Source organism: Cryptomeria japonica, chromosome 9 (genome assembly GCF_030272615.1).
Source record: "Cryptomeria japonica chromosome 9, Sugi_1.0, whole genome shotgun sequence".
Classification (NCBI taxonomy): domain Eukaryota; kingdom Viridiplantae; phylum Streptophyta; class Pinopsida; order Cupressales; family Cupressaceae; genus Cryptomeria; species Cryptomeria japonica.
Window position 1 is genome coordinate 347,916,902 of NC_081413.1, and position 19,873 is coordinate 347,936,774.

The window sequence follows — 19,873 nt, forward strand, 5'->3', positions numbered from 1 at the left end:
GAAGCTTGAAACCTCTTGGGGGCACATGAATGGGTGGAAAACCATGTCTTAGACCTGACCTATCCTTGCTAGGACCTCAGAAGGTGTGGAACAAGCCAAACCCTTATTAGCCTAAGTAAGGGTTCTTTGGATCTCATGAGTAGGTGAGACCTTAGGAGCAAAAATTCAAGTTGTTGGTGGGTGGATTGGGAAAGGTCAGGGGAGTCCATGAGCAGGGGAAGTGCTAGAGACCCTAGGGTGTGGTTAGTACACTTGGTGATCCAAGGAAAGGATCTAAGAGCATAGACTAGGCTAGTCTATCCCAAACCCCATTTCCCATCAGATGTTTGTGGATGGTAAGCTGAGCTAAATGATAAGTTAGTTCCTAGTCTCCTCCATAAAGTTTGCCAAAAATGGCCCATGAACTTGCTGTCCCTATCTGAAACAATTCTTAATGGGAGTCCATGAATCCTAACAATCTCCTTAAAGAAGAGATGTACAACATAGCTAGCATCATGTGTAGTTTTACATGGAATGAAATGGCTCATCTTGGAAAATCTATCTACTACCACATAGATGTTGTCCATAACTATCTTTGTCTTGGGGAGTCCTACTACAAAGTCCATGCTTATACATTCCCAAGGCCTATTTGGGACCGGTAATGGTTGATAGAGACCAACATTACTTGATCCTCCTTTTGCCCTTTGACACACACCACATTGCTCCACATACCTTTTCACATCTCTTAGCAACTTGGGCCAATAGTAGTACCTCTGTACTAAATCCAAGGTTTTACTGATCCTAAAGTGTCCACTTAAACTACCATTGTGTTTTTCTTGGATGAGGTTTTCCCTCATGGATCCTCTAGGTACACATAACTGATTAACTTTGAACAAGAGACCATTTTGGAGAGTGTAATCTGCATACTCACCATGGAAATGGTTCTCAAACTCCTTGCAAACCTTGTAGGTTGATGAGAAGTCTTCATCTCCTTCATAGAGGTCCTTGAAACCTTCTATTCCTATGCTCTGTAATTGTAACTCTTGAATTGTCAACAACTTCCTGCTTAAAGCATCTGCCACCTTGTTGAGTTGCCCCTTGTTATGCTTGATGGTGAAGGTGAAGGATTGGAGGTATTCCATCCATTTCAAATGTCTATTGCTAAGATTTTCTTGAGTGTTAATGTAACTCAAAGCCTGGTTATCTGTGAACACCACAAATTCCTTAGGGAGTAGGTAATGCCTCCACTTTTCGAGAGACTGAACTAGTGCATACAACTCTAGGTCATAGGCTGAGTACTTCTTCTTTGCTTCATTGAGCTTCTCACTAAAAAATGCCACAGGTCTTCCCTCTTGACTCAATACACCCCCTACTGCAATTCCACTTGCATCACACTCCAATGTGAATAGCTTGTCAAAAGTAGGTAGGAGTAGGATAGGTTTTGTGGCTACTTCTTGCTTCAATAATTGGAATGCTTTATCAGCCTGCTCAGTCCATTTGAACTTATTTTTAAGGCCTCCCTTTATAGTGTCAAGGACTGGTGCACATATGCCACTGAATTTCCTCACAAATTTTCTATAGAATTGGGCTAAACCATGGAAACTCCTCACTTCAATCCTTGTTCTAGGGGCAGGCCAATTCAAGATTGCCTCCACTTTGTTTGGATCCATCTTCAAGGTTCCCTTAGACACCACAAATCCCAAGTACACCAGCTCTTGCTTCAAGAAGTCACACTTCTCTAGGTTGATTGATAACTTCTCTTCATGCAACCTCTCTAAGACTAACCTCAAATGCTCAAGGTGCTCCTCTTTGGTTCTGCTATAGATGAGAATGTCATCTAGGTACACCACCACAAACCTACCTGTGAAGTCCTTTAACACCTCATTCATCAACCTCATGAAGGTTCTTGGGGCATTGGTGAGTCCAAATGGTATCACAAGCCATTCATACAATCCTTCTGTGGTCTTGAAAGCAGTCTTCCACTCATCACCCTCCTTAATTCTAATCTGGTGATAACCACTTTTAAGGTCCAACTTGGTAAAATACATAGCATCTCCTAAACAGTCCATAAAATCCTCTATTCTAGGAATAGGAAACCTATACCTTATGGTGATCCTATTGATTACCCTTGAATCAGTGCAAAGTCTCCACTTGCCTCCCTTCTTTGATGCTAGCACTACCGGGACTACACATGGGCTGATGCTCTTCTTAATCAGTCCTTGTTCCAATAACTCCTGCACTTGCCTTGCCACCTCCTTATTTTGGTCAGGTGTGAGCTTATATGCAACTTTATTAGGTAGGGATGCAACGGGAACAAAATCTATTTGATGGCTTATAGACCTTCTTGGTGGGAGTGTTGCAGGTGCTCCATCACTCACTATGTCCTTATATTCTTGCAACATTTGCTTCACCTCCTTGGGTACCTCTGCCTGTAACTTGTCTCCCTCCTCCATTGGCTTCACAAAGATGGCACACCTCACTATTTACTCCTCATGTAGCAAGTGTAAGAACTCTTTACCAGTAGCCAATAAGACACTAGGTGTTCTTGAGTTTCTCTCTTCATTCTCTGTCAAAGACTGAATCTTAAAGGTTTTGCTATCCTTGTTGAAGGAAATGGAGTTCTCCTCTCCATCATAGATCACCTTCCTATCAAATTTCCAGGGTCTACCTAGTAGTAGGTGACAGGAATCCATGGGTAACACATAACAAAGGATCTTATCCTTGTATCCTCCAATAGAGAACTCTACCCAAGTCTGTTCATTGACTAGCACACTCTGCTCTTGATTCAATCATGTCACCTTGTAAGGGTTAGTGTGGGGTATCCTTGTGAGTTTCAACTTCTTGGTTGCCTCCTCTGATATTATGTTATCAGTTGACCCTGAATCAATTATCACCTTGCAAACTTTACCAAGGATCTTACATCTCATCCTAAACAACGCTCTCCTATGCTTAGGTTCATTCTTAACCGGCTGTCTTATCAAGACCCTATTGAACATTAGATTTTCTCCAATCTCTGATTCAATATGGTCCACCTCAGGTGTCTTGCTGCTTGAAGAGTCTTCATGTGCATAAGCAACCCTTTTTCCATTGTTTGATGAGGTAGGCTTGTCAGGGCATCTATAGGCCGGGTGTCCCAATTGACCATAATTGTAACATTTCATAGTTGCAAAGTAGGAGTTACCCCTGCCAGTACCTCTACCCCTACTTGGACCCCCTTGTGCACCTCTTCCTCTAGAATGGCACCCTCTGAGATTGGATTCACTGCTATACTCAGTCAACTTGGCTTCTCCTTGGTTCCTTTGCTCATTTGCCTTGCTTTGGTAACCACCTTGGTGATTCATTTGATCTTTACCTCTACCTCTACCCCTACTATTAGAGTCTCCTTTTCTTTTGTTCCTCTCTTCCACCTTGGTAGCAAGTTGATGACATTTTTGGATAGTCGTAGGAGTCCATAGGCTTATCTCCTCTTGAATGTTCCACTTTAGGCCGCTTAGATACCTAGCCACCTTGATAGATTCATCTTCTTGGACTTTGGATCTAAGACAAAGCTTTTGAAATTCTTCGGTGTAGGAGGTCACATCAAGGTCTCTTTGGTTCAATCCTTGTCTCTTCTTATGAATTTGGACTTCATAATCCTCTGGTAAGTAGTTCTCCTTGATCTTACTCATCATGGCCTTCCAATTTGCAATAGGTAGCTTCCCCATGCTAACTCTCTCTTCTTGCAAGTACTTCCACCATGTTAAAGCTGCTCCCCTTAATCTTGATTTGGAAACCTTAACCTTTTGAGCCTCTATCACTCCTTCACACTCAAAGTGGTTCTCCATACCCTCAATCCATTCCATGACAGTATCAATGTCCATCCTTCCACTGAAATGTGGCAATCCTTCAAAAGCTTTGGTGTTCAAGGCCTTAATAGCCTTTACAAAAGGTTCTTCATTGAACAAGGGATCTGGTTTAGGTGTAATGTCATCTGTGTCTATAATTTTCTTGCCTTTATCATTGGTGTTTTCACCCCAAAGTCCTTGTGTCCTCTGATCCACCTCTTGTAGCTTGTCCCTTATCTCACTCATAGCTTCTTCAAGGAGTCTATTCTTCTCCTTCTGCTCTTCTACCTCGCTAGCCAACTCTGCATTAGTGACCATTATGCTCTCCCCTATTGATTCACTAGTATATAGAGACATGCACGGTCCACCAAATCTTTAACTGGCTCTGATACCAATCTGATGGGATGGGGTTTGGGATAGACTAGCCTAGTCTATGCTCTTAGATCCTTTCCTTGGATCACCAGGTGTACTAACCACACCCTACGGTCTCTAGGACTTCCCCTGCTCGTGGAATCCCCTGAGCTTGCCCAATCCACCCATGGTCCTATTTACATTGTCATTATATGCATACTCTGCTTGTGGAATGACTAGATCCCATGTCTGTCCATACTTCTTGGTTAGACACCTCAACAAGTTGCCTAACACCCTATTAATGACTTTAGTTTGACCATCAAGGAAGTCCAAGAACAAGTCAAGAAAGCCATCCTAGAGTTTACTCAAAAACTAAAAGCAAAAGTGGATGAGAAAAGGAGAGAGGTTTAGTTCAAGGTGGGTGACTATGTGATGGTCCATTTGAGCAAAGCTATAATGCAAAGTGGCAAGCCTACCAAACTACAAATGAAGAGGGTAGGACCTTGTAGAATTCTATCAAAATATGGTCAGAACGCCTACAAGGTTGATCTTCCTTCAGACTTAGCCATTTCACCAGTCTTCAATGTTGCTGATCTGATAATGTACAAGGGAGAGATAGCAGGGCAGACTGGGAATCAAGCCAAGGTACTGCATGACTTGGATGTGAATGCCTTACCTCAAGTGAAGCAACCCATAGCAGAGGATCTCTTGGAGTCAAGGGTGAAGAAGTCTACTAGACACTAGGTCTACATGGAGCACTTGGTGAAGTGGGCAGGTCAACCTGTGTTTGAAGCTACTTGGGTTGAGGAGAACAAGTTCAAGAAGCTTGGCATTGATCCGGCTCTTCTCACTCCCCTAATTCCTTAGTTTGTTGCAGAGGGGGAGTATGGTGCAGGAGCACCCTTCAAAGGGCTCCCACTATTTGATTTTGATTGTGTTCTTGCTTCTTTAAGAAGCCATTGTATATACAATAAGAGCCATGTGCTCATTGGGTCTAGTTTAGGTCCTAGTTGAGGTCCTAGGGTCATAAGTCAAAGTTGAGATTTTCTTGAAATTAGAGGGTATGTGTGCCTTTGAGGTGCTTAGGGTCCTTGTTAGCATGGTGGTGTCCTTAGGTTAGCCCAATGTGGGCCTAGGAGTCAAGAAAACTAACATCGAGAAAGTTGCTCAAAAGTTGCATGACAACTTTTCAAAGTTGTCAAGCAACTTTTCTACCTAGTGGTCAAAATCTTTAGTTTAGCATGGACAACCCTAATATGGGCACACAGACCAAGGAAAGGGTAGTATATGTAGTTGCAAATGTTGGCATATGCACACTCTAATGAGACATTGTATGTGATTGAAGGTTTTATCATTGATGGCAACCTTGCAATCCTATGGCACCGACAAAGGCATTATACCGACATCAGCAGATCACACTCTACACCGACACTCAGGACACCGGCACCGGCACAGAAGAAAGGAAGTATACCAACACAGAGGCCGACAGGATTTTGTTATATTATATTTTGTTTATTATTGTAAAAATGTGTAAGTCGACTTGGCAAATTGTAAAATGACTCTTATATATAAAAGAGATCATTGTAGACATTTGTGATGAGATATGTAGAAAATTTATAGGAAAATATTAGGTAGACCTATTGTGCGAAATATAGGTCAAGGGGTATATGTAAATAATAGAGCAGGAACCAGTACTGAATCAGGCATTGAAGATGCTATTGTAAAGTAGTAGAAGATATTGGATTTGTATAATCCTTATTGTAAGTCAGTGAGACTTCCCATTGAGCAGTGAGCTCTAGGTAGTTGGCCTTCCTGCATGTGTAGGCCCCTATTGTAAGTAATATTCTCTTATTGGCCAGTGAGTGAATATTGTGGGTCACAAATCCCATCGAGGTTTTTCCCACATCGGGTTTCCTCATTAAAATCTTGTGCTATGGTGTGCTTTTCATGTGGATGTTCTTGATTCTGTTTAATGCATTATTTCTTGCATACCGGTACATTGTTATATTATGTTCTGCATGTTTTAAGTGAAGAAATTCTAATTACCAGTTAGATACTAATTCACCCCCCCTCTCAGTATCTGTGGGATCCCTAATAATTGGTATCAGAGCTTGGTCCTCTATTTTCAAAAGCCTAATAGCTTGAGGAAGATCTTGACACCGGTAAAGATAGAAAATCTGATGAAGCAACTGGAAGGAGCTCTTACAGACTATGATGTAGAAAAGTTGAAAAATATCAAATTAGAAGATGATTTAAGGGTAGCTCAGGACATCATTCAGGCACTTCAAGAAAATTTTACTATTGCAAGAAATAAGACAAGAGAACTTTGTGAAAAATTGCAAAATGAGAATGATGAAAAGGAATCACTAAATGATATGATAAACAAGTTGAAACAAGAGGTCATGACAACAAAAAATGAAATGTAGGATATGACTATGAGATTTTGCAAAGAGATTGAGGATAGGAAGAAGAATGAAGAAGAATTGACCAGAAGACTAAGTGATGCAGCAAATGAGAACACGAGACTTAGCTATGAAAATGACATGTTGAAGACAGATCTGATGCATACTCAGAATGACTCAAATGAATTGATGAGACAAGAAGAAGTCTTAGAAAGAGAACTAGAAACTGGAAATCAACATAAAGAAAAATTCAAGAAAAGCTCAGAGGAACTTGGTACCTTGCTGAAGAATCAAAAACCTAAAGGTGACACTTCTGGAATTGGCTTTGAAGTTGGTGAAAGCTCCGGGACTACAAATACTCAGGATCACAACAAACCGGTAAGACAACCTAATGCTTATAAATTCAATGGAAAATGCTTTAACTGTAATAAGTATGGTCATAGAGAAAATGAATGTAGATCTAGAAATTATCAAAATATCAACACACCCACCGGTCAATGTTCTAAATGCAACAAAGTTGGTCACAACTCTGAAAACTACAAAATGAATGTGAGATGTTATGTTTGTGGAAGATTTGGACATTTATCTAATCAATGCAGAACACAAACCGACATAGGTTATGGGAAAGCTATTCAAAAGAATAATGTAACTTGTTATGCATGTAATAAGATTGGGCATGTTGCTAAATTCTGTAGAAGTAAAGGAACACCGGTAGACAACAAAAGTCCTAACTTGAAAGGTAAAGAAAAAGTTGAAGAGGTTAAGCAAGAATTCTCAAAACAATGGATTAGAAAAGTCGATCTAAATATTGGGAATACTCCTCCATCGGTAGAACAAACCAATACTTCACTGACAGAACAGAGTGATGCTTCACCGGAAGAACAGAACAGTGCTCCACCGACAGGAAGTTCTTCATCTAATTGAAGAAAATTTCCTTGAGGGTTTGGCAATCTATTTGATACATGTGCTATTATTCCCTCGGTTAGAGATAAGAAGTTGGAAATTACTTATTACCGGCAAACAATGTTAAGTGAATACTTAATTGGCATGCAATTAATGTGGTAGATGGTGAATAGACACTATAAAATTAAGGTTTTGGCTCCATTTCATTTCACCGAGATTTCAAATTTTCGAAGAGAACGAAGATTCCGAGCTAAGGCATTTCGAGCAAGAAGCAAGAACACTCCAAGCAATCATCCATCCAAGGTAGTAAAAGGTATTTAATCATGGCAACCACCTCTGCAATTGAATATATAGCAAACCCTACTGTTGTTGAAATAATAAAAAGACCTAGGCTCGTATTTCAGTTAGTTCCTGAGATAGCAAAGAAGGATGATACCTTAGGTGCTTTTTCTCAAATTCCTAAGGGAGTTGTATATGCTGAAGACCCCAGAATGTACATCCACTGCAACATTGAGGAATTAGGAGATGAGGAAATTAAAACCATGTATAAAACTGTGATATGTGATAATACCGGCAATGTAAAAGATGAACACAAGATCATTGAGACCCTAGGATTTATAGAGATCCTTGGGATTCCTGAATTTCCAAAGGATGTGATTAGGATAGTCTTGAGCAAGGTACATGGAGAATTTTTCTAGTTAGATGCAATCCACAAAATCACCAAGGAGGCTGTGAACGCTATCATAGGGTTACTGTCCACCGGTAAAAGACCAGATAAAACCAAGAAAGTTTCCAATGACCTAGTTATAAACCTAACCGGTGCAACATTCGACAAGAGGTCTCTAAGAGTTAATGATGTAACAGATATCAATGTGAGATTCATCAGTATGATATTAGGGTATAAAGCTACTCATGCTAATAGACTTAATTCAGTTTCAAGCTTATGCATTAAGAGTGCTTATGATATGGTCACAGATAATGCAAAAATTGACATATGTGAGTGGTTAAAGGATGAATTAATTGACAATCTTGGAAAGATCAAGAAGAACAAGAAAGGAACTTTCAGATTTGGAAATCTGTTAGTGTCTAATGCTACACATAACAAAATAGGTTCCCAGTATAGGTTACAAAGAACTTGGATATGATATACTGGTAGGCAAACAATTAACATAACTATTCAATAACATGGGTGAGAACAAGGAAAACAATATTAATGACTTCTTTCAAGCATTAAAGACCAAAATGAAGAAAAAAGTAAGGTTATCACAAAAGATTGTAGACAAATACAAAGATGAAATATGCTTTGTCATCAAGAAAGATGAAATCTAGATGGAAGCGGTCATCCCAAGGACAGTTTGGGTAACCAAGATGGGCTATGAAACATATGATCACATAGTTGAAACATATGCTAAAGCACTTCTGGAAGCCCCCAGAGAACCTAAGGAAGAAGTATTTGGTAGTGCAGAAAATATTGAAAGACAAATTCAATCAAAGAAAAGGGTGAAAAAGGTTGAGGCAGTTGTAAGGAAAGGTTCCAGACAAGCAAAAGCCATCAAAGAAGATGTACTGAAGAAAACCGGTATAACAGAGGATGAGTTAGCAGCTCCACAGCCTAAAACTCACCTATCACCTGTAGGTACTTCTTGAGGAAGTGACATGACTGCAACTTTCAAAAGAGTTGTAAGAAAAAGAGATCCCTCACCGACAACCACACCTTCACCCAGGAGGACAAGGCAAAAGCAACAAGCAGTGAGATCTCCAGTAAGAAAGGCCACACCAAAGAAGAAACTGACACCCAAGAAGAAGAAAAGGACAAACAAAGACTTGGCCCCTCTTGATATACTATTGAATGAAATCACAAAGGAAGGTAAACTAAAGAATATAGAGAAAATATATGACACTCTAACAGCTGTGAAAAAGAACAAGTTGAAAATAGTGTTATATTGCACATGGATATGTACAAGAATTTTTTGATGGAAGTAGTCAATGAAATACCAGATGAATTATTCAAAAGAATAGAAGCAAGAAGACAAGCAGTGATAGAATTGGATAAGAAAATAAAAATTGAAAAGTTACTTGCTGTATATTCGGTAAACTCTCCACAAGAAATTGATGACCTAATTGCTCAAGCCAACCGGACAGTATTTTCTATTGCACACCGGCACATTGCTTTAATGGTAGGAAGAGTTAATGAGGTAACAAAGGAGACAGAAAATGGATGGGATATATTCCTGGTTGAGAAAGAAAAACAAGAAGAGTACAGGAACCCCAAACCCATAAAATTTTATCAGAAAGACAGAGACAAGGGGAAAGGAAAAGTTGGTGGACCACCAAGTATCAAAGTTAGAGACAACTTACCCCCACCTTCTTTAAATACTCCACCGGTAGAATCAACAACTACTGAAGATCAACCAACAGCTGAGAGTATGGATGTAGAGGATAATAATCCTAATCCTGAAGTCCTATATACTGTGAATGTTGATACTCAGAAGATCAACATAGTAGTAGACAAAGATACAACAGATAAGTCAGATATAGCTAGTGAGCCTTCGGTAGCTGAGGAAACTAATAGCTCACAGGAGAAACTGGCAGAAGATAAAGAGAAAAAGGTAGAGACTGAGACACAGACTGAGGCAATGAAACATGTAGAGAAACAAACATAGCTAAAGGCTCCAGAACAACAACAACCGGAACTGGTACATAAGGAAACAGTACCACCGGCAACTAGTGAAAAACCATTGCTTAAAGAAATGCAGACACAAACAGACCTACCAGAGGTCAAAACAAGCTTGGTTACTTCCACCGGTACTCAGATTGTTGATTCATCATCAAGCTTCAAATCAACCAATGTGATTGAGGTACTACTCGACTCTATCAAGAAAATAACAGACTGCAGCTCACAAGCTTACAAAGCAATTGATGATACCATACCAATTTTGAAGGTAATTGCTCCTAACTGTAATATAGATAACAAAGATTCTTTAGGACAATTGGATACACTGTGTAAATATATCTCACAAAACATTGAGAAAATAAAAGAAGAGTCAGTGAAGGATAAAGTAGAAGTTGAAAAACAATTTTTTTTTGATGAGCAAATAAAGAAGTGTAATAGAGATTTTGACACACTTCTACCATAATTATGTAATTTGTTAAAAGAGTACAAAAATCTGTACAAAGATACCTGTAAAACAAACTTTTTGACTGTAGATATAGATAAGAAAATGAGCAAGGTACAGGATGAGATCAATAAACTTGCAGATAGTTTTGTCAACTCACTTGATACACTATCAGTTTTTGAGGAGAAGATAACAAATTTTGAGGAAGAACTACTCAAATTGGAAAGAGAGAAAGAAAGAATAATAAGTAAGGCAAAACATTTGAGATCAAAACTAAGTCCAAGATTGGACTATCTAGCATCTCTGCGGAAGGAAATTTCTGAGGCACTAATACAGGGAAGCAAAACACCAGCAGAGCATTTGCAGCATCTCACCGGTACAATGAAGAGAACATAAACAACAATAAAGGATAGCAAGAAGTTTATGGATAGTATAAACTTGATATTGGGAGATCTTTTTCAAATTATAACTACCCAGCTACAAGGTTGAAACCACAAACTCTACTGACATCTTGACAACCTTTGTCATTGATGCCAAAGGGGGAGTAGTGGGATGAGAAAATTCAAATCATAGGACATGAATCATATGCTCAGGGGGAGCTCTCACATTTTTGGTAACATTTTTTGGACTACACATTTTTGGATACTTTTTGAAATTTCTCATGAGTGTTGCCATCAATGCCAAAGGGGGAAATTGTTGGCATATGCACACTCCAATGAGACATTGTATGTGATTGAAGGTTTTGTCATTGATGGAAACCTTGCAATCCTATGGCACCAGCAAAGGCATTATACTGGCATCAACAGAACACACTCTACACCGACACTCAGGACACCGGCACCGGCACAGAAGAAAGGAAGTATACCAACACAGAGGCCGACAGGATTTTGTTATATTATATTTTGTTTATTATTGTAAAAATGTGTAAGCCGACTTGGCAAATTGTAAAATGACTCTTATATATAAAAGAGATCATTGTAGACATTTGTGATGGGATATGTAGAAGTTTATAGGAAAATATTAGGTAGACCTATTGTGCGAAATATAGGTCAAGGGGTATATGTAAAGAATAGAGAAGGAACCGGTACTGAATCAGGCATTGAAGATGCTATTGTAAAGCAGTACAAGATATTGGATTTGTATAATTCTTATTGCAAGTCAGTGAGATTTCCCATTGAGCAGTGAGCTCTAGGTAGTTGGCCTTCCTGCATGTGTGGGCCCCTATTATAAGTAATATTCTCTTATTGGCCAGTGAGCGAATATTGTGGGTCACAAATCCCATCGATGTTTTTCCCACATCGGTTTTCCTCGTTAAAATTTTGTGTTATGGTGTGCTTTTCATGTGGATGTTCTTGATTCTATTTATTGCATTATTTCTTGCATACCGGTACACTGTTATATTATGTTCTGCATGTTTTAAGTTAAGAAATTATAATTACAGGTTAGATACTGATTCACCCCCCCCTCTTAGTATCTGTGGGATCCCTAACAGCAAACCCTAAGACAATGGGTTGGATGTCAATTGTTGTACGGCCAAAGCAAAGTGACTTGACTGTGATTGCAACTTTGTTGCCAGTCGACACAAATGGAGTAAGAAAAGATCATTAATGGATTGATTTTAGAGAAAAACTATGTTGAGTGTCTTGTATGGTGTATTTAATTCCATTGTGAGCATTTAGATTATGTTTTGTTTTACAGGTTGTGTGTGTTTGTAAATATTTTGTAAACTTGCTTCTCACTGTCCAGTTTTGGACTGGTTTGTGTCAATGGGTTCATAACTCCATTCCCCATTGTGGAATCACCATGAAACCATGGGGAATGAGAGTGTAGACCCTATACAATACTTCAAAGCAAGCAGAGCCCTTGAATATGTAGGGAGGCCATCTAAAGACCCACTCCTAGGCGAGACTGGACAGTGCTCGGCTAGGAAGGGTTAAGTTTCAGAGGTCTTGTAGAGCAAGGAAGGACAGAGGAGGGGGAACCCTTTGGAGGACTTGTAGAGGGGTGAGTGGAGTACCATTTGTGTGAAGGAGGAGATTCCACCAATCTAGACAAGGTGGCAAGAACATCAAACCTACACTGTGACCCTGGCAGGCCTAAAAAACCCTCTTTAAAACCCTTAAAAACCTTAAAATCCACCTAGGGCATTGTACAGATACTTGGAGGCCCAAAACTAGAAAAATCCTTGAGCCCTTGCCAAATTAATAGCAGGTCTTTTGGGAAGTTTCACAAGCATATGCATCTTTTGCAAGAGGGAGCCCTAAAGGACCGGATAGGAGGCCTAATTGGTCACAATCCTTGTAGCCCTATTTTGTAGGTAAAAGACAAAATAGTGAAATCGGTAAGGGGTAGGAAGCTTGAAACCTCTTGGGGATACATGAATGGGTGGAAAACCATGTCTTAGACCTGACCTATCCTTGCTAGGACCTCAGAAGGTGTGGAACAAGCCAAACCCTTATTAGCCTAAGTAAGGGTTCTTTGGATCTCATGAGTAGGTGAGACCTTAGGAGCAAAAATTCAAGTTGTTGGTGGGTGGATTGCGAAAGGTCAAGGGATTCCATGAGTAGGGGAAGTCCTAGAGACCCTAGGGTGTGGTTAGTACACCTGGTGATCCAAGGAAAGGATCTAAGAGCATAGACTAGGCTAGTCTATCCCAAACCCCATCCCATCACACATCAAGGTGAAATCGCCTCACATACCTCGACTCCACTTATTTGTATGCTACAGGGAGGTCCATACCATTTCTTTGTCTGTTTTGAGGGAATTTTTTTATGATGCAATTCGGGTCCCTGCGAAATCTGTCCAAGGATATGAACGAAAAAATGGTCATTGCGGACAAGATAATTAATATTGCACATTGAAAAAGAAAGGAACTCTAACCTGCCTGTTGTGTGCGTTATGCTCAATGATGAATCTTAAGTATTTTAAATCTAGTGACTAGGTTTAGGTTGCATTTTGCACATCATTTTGCATTTTTGTGAATCTAGAGTGATTTTGGTATAGTAATAATCTCTTTATCTTCTGAATGAGAGTTGAAAGTTGATAACTCAATGATGAACGAATAGTACCAAACATGTACTGAGAGGGGGGGGGGTGAATCAATATAGACAAAATACAGACCTAAACCTGTTCAGCAACAATCACTCCAAATGACTGGCAAACAGTGACACCGATTTGAAACAGAGTGCAACCGGTAAAACTTAGAACAACTAAAACAATCATAACCGGTTACTCACTGAGCTTTCCACTGAACTCAAAACTACACTACCATTTCACCCTTATGTATGAACAGGTAATCTATCATCATATCTTCACAAGAGCTAGTTCAACATGTTTTATTGACAGACATAAAACACATAACCATCATATTCTTAACAGGTAATAACAAAGCATCACAAGTTAAAAGCATCACACATGACACACATATTTTTCACGTGGAAACCCAACTGGGAAAAACCACGGTGGGGATGAATACCCACAAGCTTGTTGTTGAACTCTTTGGAAGTCCACCCTGTTAGAAGCCTTGTCCGGTTAAAGACATTACAAAAGGTTCTGCTAGGAACCGATCCTGTTAGAGATCACCCGGTTAAGGGATGGCTACAATACCCAGTTAAGGGTTAAACCCTGTTAAGTGTACCTTGTTAGAGGATTTCAAGAACTCAATAGCTAAAGGATTTCCAGAGCTCTCTAGCTTTCCAAATCTCAATAACTTTGAGTTACCCTATTAAGGGATTTACAACAAGCCGGTTAAGGCTACCCTGTTAGGGGATTTTCTAGCAAGCCTGTTAAGGCTACCCTGTTAGGGGATTTTCCAACTGTTGAGGTGGTTAGAGACCAATAGGTATTACAATGATCTGGTAACAACACTCAATGCCAATGCAGATCCGCTTAAGCTCCTCTTCACCTTTTGCACTTACACTCTACAGGTATCACTTCTCTCCTTTGGTCTAACAAGGATCTCGTATCCCTTCTCTTGGAGACTCACACATAGCTTTTGCCAACAACTTCTGAAAGAATCACAACATCGATCTTATAGGACAATAGACAGGTCAGTGGCATAAACCCTAAACCCTAGACCTATTAGGTTAAGGAATTCAAATGGTTCAATCCTGACCATTGATCATACTGTATTGAATGCAACAGTCTTGATCCAATCTCAAGACATTCTCCATCATTCATTTTCCACCGATTTCATGGCGGTTGATAACCCATCACACGTTATTACCATTTACAGACTTCGCACATTCCCGAGGTAGATAGGAACAATCTCCTTTATGAAAGATCCTTCACGCGCACAAGGCTGGCATGGCAATATGATCTGTTCTTCATTATAATGCTAACTCATCACACACTATCACTGGTTGAGCCATACAGGCTTGAAGCACTTCAACCAGAAACCCTGAAGTTGAGACTATTGACCGGTAGTCATACAACACTTCCATGTGCCGGTTCCCATAACCATATGCCGGTTCACCTTGAACAAGCACACCGCTTCACTTTGGCACAAATGCCCATTCACAATGTTATACCGGTTCTCACATATGTCGGTTCATACCTCTTCAACATATTGACATCAATGACAACATACAATGTCATTATGTCCACATACTGGTTCACATAATGCCAACAATCTCCCCCTTTGGCATTGATGGCAATATACAAAGATATCTCTCTGCTTCACATCTTGTCCCCCAATTTCTGCAGATATCTTCTCTGCTTTACATCTTCTCCCCCTTTGACAACAATGCTAAAGTGGAGGCACAAGCTTCCCTGTTCCATTATGCTGCTCCCCCTGAGGAGTAGCATCCTTCAACACATCAATCCTGAAGAAATATTTGACTATGCAATACATGACTGACGTGGAGCATATAACTTTAGTTCACCTCCCGAAGGGGCAGTACCCCTAATTCACCTCTTAAGTGTTTAAATGTAGTCTTTGGAAGAGGCTTGGTGAATATGTCTGCTAACTGCTCCTTACTGGACACATGCTCCAGTGCAATCTCTTTGTTCTGAACCTTTTCCCTCAAGAAATGATACTTAAGCTCAAAGTGCTTGGTTCTAGAATGTAAAACCGGATTCTTGGAGATATTAATTGCACTAGTATTGTCATAAAATATACTTACCGGTTCTGATACAGGAACTTTGAAGCCTTTCAATACATGGTTTATCCAAATTGTTTGAGTGCAGTTCATGAAAGCTGCAACATACTCCGCTTTCGCTGTAGACTGAGAGATACAACTCTGCTTTTTACTCATCCATGAGACCAGTCTACCACTAAGGAAGAATGCACCACCGGTTCTGCTCTTCCAATCATCTACATTACCAGCCCAATCAACATCTGTGAACACTTTCAAGTTGAAGTCCTTGCTATATGGATACCACAATCCACAGTCAATAGTTCCCTTCAGATACCTAAGAATCCGCTTGACTGCAACCAAGTGGGATTCTCTTGGACTTTTTTGGAACCTTGCAGTAATGCCAACTGCATGTGCAATATCTGGTCTGCTATGCACTACATAATGCAACTTACCAATCATTGATCGGTATTCCTTCTCATCAACCAATACTGAGTCATCCTCTTTGGATAATTTACAACCGATCACCATCAGTGTACCAACTGGTTTGCTATCTTCCATACCAAAGGTCTTCAACACCTCTTTGACATACTTGGACTAAGTGATAAAGATTCCATCCTTCATCTGTTGAATCTGTAGTCCAATGAAGAACTTAATCTCCCCTATGAGTGACATTTCAAACTCTTCCTTCATCTCATCAGCAAACTCATGACTCATCTTGTCATCTCCACCAGAGATAATGTCATCAACAAATACCTCACAGATCAGGATCTGATCTCCTTCAGACTTCAAGTAGATATTGCTATCTTCACTTGTTCTCTCAAATCCAATCTTCACAAGATGGGAATGTAGGCGCTCATACCATGCCCTAGGTGCTTGCTTTAGACCATATAAGGCTTTATGTAGCCTACATACCATGTCACTATCTTCAGATAGGGAAAACCCATTTGGTTGCTCAATATACACCTCCTCTTCAAGTACACCATTTAGGAATGCAGATTTTACATCCATTTGATATACTTTGAAGCCTTTAAAAGCTGTATATGCAAGAAGCATACAAACTCCTTCCAATCTGGCTATAGGAGCAAAGGTTTCTCCATAGTCTTCTCCTTCTTCTTCAGCATATCCTTTACACATCAATCTGGCTTTATTCCTAATCGCTGTGCCATCCTCATTCAGCTTGTTTTTGAACACCCATTTGGTGCCAATGACATTTTTATGCTCTAGTATGGGTACCAAGGACCATGTACCATTTTTCTCTATCTAGTCAAGTTCCTCTTCCATTGCCTTGATCCAGTCTTCATCTTTATGAGCCTCTTTGAATGATTTAGGCTCAAATTCAGAGATCATACATGAGTTTTCTCTGATCTTTCTTCTTGTAAGGATTCCTGCATCCTTATCTCCTATGATCTGCTTAGGATCATGATTCAACTTGACATACCGAGGAATGGTCTTGACTAGTTCTTCTTGCTTTTCCTCTTCATCCTCATCTTCATCAGTATCAACATTCACCGGTTCAGGAACACTGTTACTGGTACTTGGTTGATTGACAACCGGTTCCTAGAAGGTTGCAACCAGTTCATTTACAACTTGCTCACTACCGGTTTCCTCAATTTTCTTAGAGGATTCATCAACTCTTACATTGATACTTTCCATAATTCTCTGAGTCCTATTGTTATAACACTTGAGAGCTTTACTCTTGGTGGAATATCCTAGGAATATTCCCTCATCGCATTTAGCTTCAAATTTGCCCTGATGTTCACTCCTCTTGATGTAACATTTGCTACCAAATACCCTAAAGTAGCTAACCACAGGTGTCTTACCGGTCCAATACTCATAAGGAGTTTTGTCCTTACCTTTCATGATGAGTACACAGTTCATTGTGTAGACTGCAATGCTCGCCGCTTCTCTCCAAAAGGTGTGAGCTACCTTTCCTTGAATCAACATGGTTCTAGCTGCTTCAACCACAATTCGGTTATTCCTCTCTGCTAGGCTATTCTGTTGTGGAGTCTGGGGGGTAGACAGTTGCCTCTTGATGCCAAATTCTTCACAATACTTGTTGAATTCATCGAAAGTGAATTCCCCTCTTGATCAGTTCTGAGACACTTGATCCTTTTACCGCTTTCTTTCTCCACTAATGCTCTGAAAGATTTGAACTTCACAAAGGCTTCATACTTGTCTTTCAAGAATGTGACCCACATCATTCTTGAGCAGTCATTAGTGAGAATCATGAAGTACCTATCACCCTACACACTTCTAGTTTTCATAGGACCACACAAATCAGTATGCACAAGATCAAGCAAGTTGTCAGCAGTGAAAGATTTACCTTTAAAGGTTGAGGAAGACATTTTCCCTAATTGACACTCTCTACACAAGGTATTATCCGGTTTTCTTAGCACCGACAACCCTCTAACTGCCTTGATCTTACTAGCCTTCACAATGTTATCAAAGTTTACATGGCAGAGTCTCCTATGCCATATCCAGCTATCATCAAACTTAGCCATAAGACATGTACTTATATCTGCATTCAGATGAAATAGGTTACCTTTGGTCTGCATGCTGGTGGCCACCAATTCACCATCTTTTCCTTTGATTCTGCAGACTCCATTCTTGAATTCTAGAGTGAGGCCACTGCCATTCAGCTAGGCAACACTCAGAAGGTTGTGTCTGAGACCATCAACCCAGTACACATTGTCAGCACTACTCTTTCCATTCAGAGAGATGGACCCTCTGCCTTTGACCATGCATGGTGCATCATTGCCAAAGCGAACCACACCACCATCATACTCCTCCAAGGATAGAAACTTGCTCCGGTCACCAGTCATATGGTGAGAACAACCACTGTCAATGATCCACTCATTGGAATTATCAAATTGGGAGACAAGAGCCTTCTTGTCTACCACATCTTCCTTTACAGCAACAAACACAATGTCTTCATTCTCTTCATCTTCTGATTCCTCATCTGTGACACCTTCATCAACTGCCACAAAATAGTTTCTCCGGTTTCCTCCTTTGAATTTCCTGAACCTTTCTGGTTTGTCCTTGTTATCGCCATTAGGATAGTTTATAGCAATATGTCCTATCTGGTTACAAGAAAAGCATTTCAAAGGTAGCTTACCTTTGTATTTATCAGTTCCTTTAGGAAGCTTCCTATCAAGGAGAGCTTCAAATGCCATCATAATTTCCTCATCATCCATTTCTCTGCTCTATCTAGGTTCACCACTAGTGCTAGCTTCTTTTCCTTTTCTAGATGGTATAGTAGAGGCTTTAAAAGCTGATTCAGTCTTTTGAACACTACCATCAAAACTATTTAGCTCATAGGCTCTCAACTTGGCTATGATGGAGTCCAAGGATACCTTAGTCTTGTCTATTGATCTTAGCTCCTGAATAGCAGCAACCCTTATTGCATAGACCGACAATAGGGATCTCAGGACTTTGCTTACCACAATGGAATCTTCTATTTTACCACCTGCACTCTTGATTTCTCCAACAACTATTTTGATTCTTATTCCATACTGCTGAATGGTCTCACCTTCAACTATCCACATATCTTCAAACTTCCCTCTTAGGCTTTCTTCCTTAGCCTGTTTTACATGTTCATCACCACCATAGATATTTTCAAGAGCATCCCATACCTCTTTGGGATTTACCTTGTCCTGAACATCAATAAACTCAATGTCAGATAGACTACTAATAAGGGCTTCCATGACTTGCCCATTTTCTTCTATCTCTCTCTTTTGGTCATCGGTGAGAGTACTGATAGGGACAACATAGACATTCTCAACATAACTCTAGTGTTGAGCACCCATGCTTCTGATGAATATCTTCATCCTATCTTTCCATATATCAAAATTTTCCCTGTTAAACTTTGGACCTTCCCTCTTCATCATTTGACTGGGATCTTTACCTCAAGTGGTTAAGCTTACAACACAAAGGACCTAGAGTGCTCTGATACCAATTGATAACTCAATGATGAACGAATAGTACCAAATAGGTACTGAGAGGGGGGTGAATCAGTACAGACAAAATACAGACCTAAATCAGTTCAGCAGCAATCACTCCAAATTACTGGCAAACAGTGACACCGGTTTGAAATAGAGTGGAACCGGTAAAACTCAGAACAACTAAAACAATCATAAACTGGTTACTCACTGAGCTTTCCACTCAACTCAGAACTACACTACCATTTCACCCTTATGTATGAACATGTAATCTATCATCAT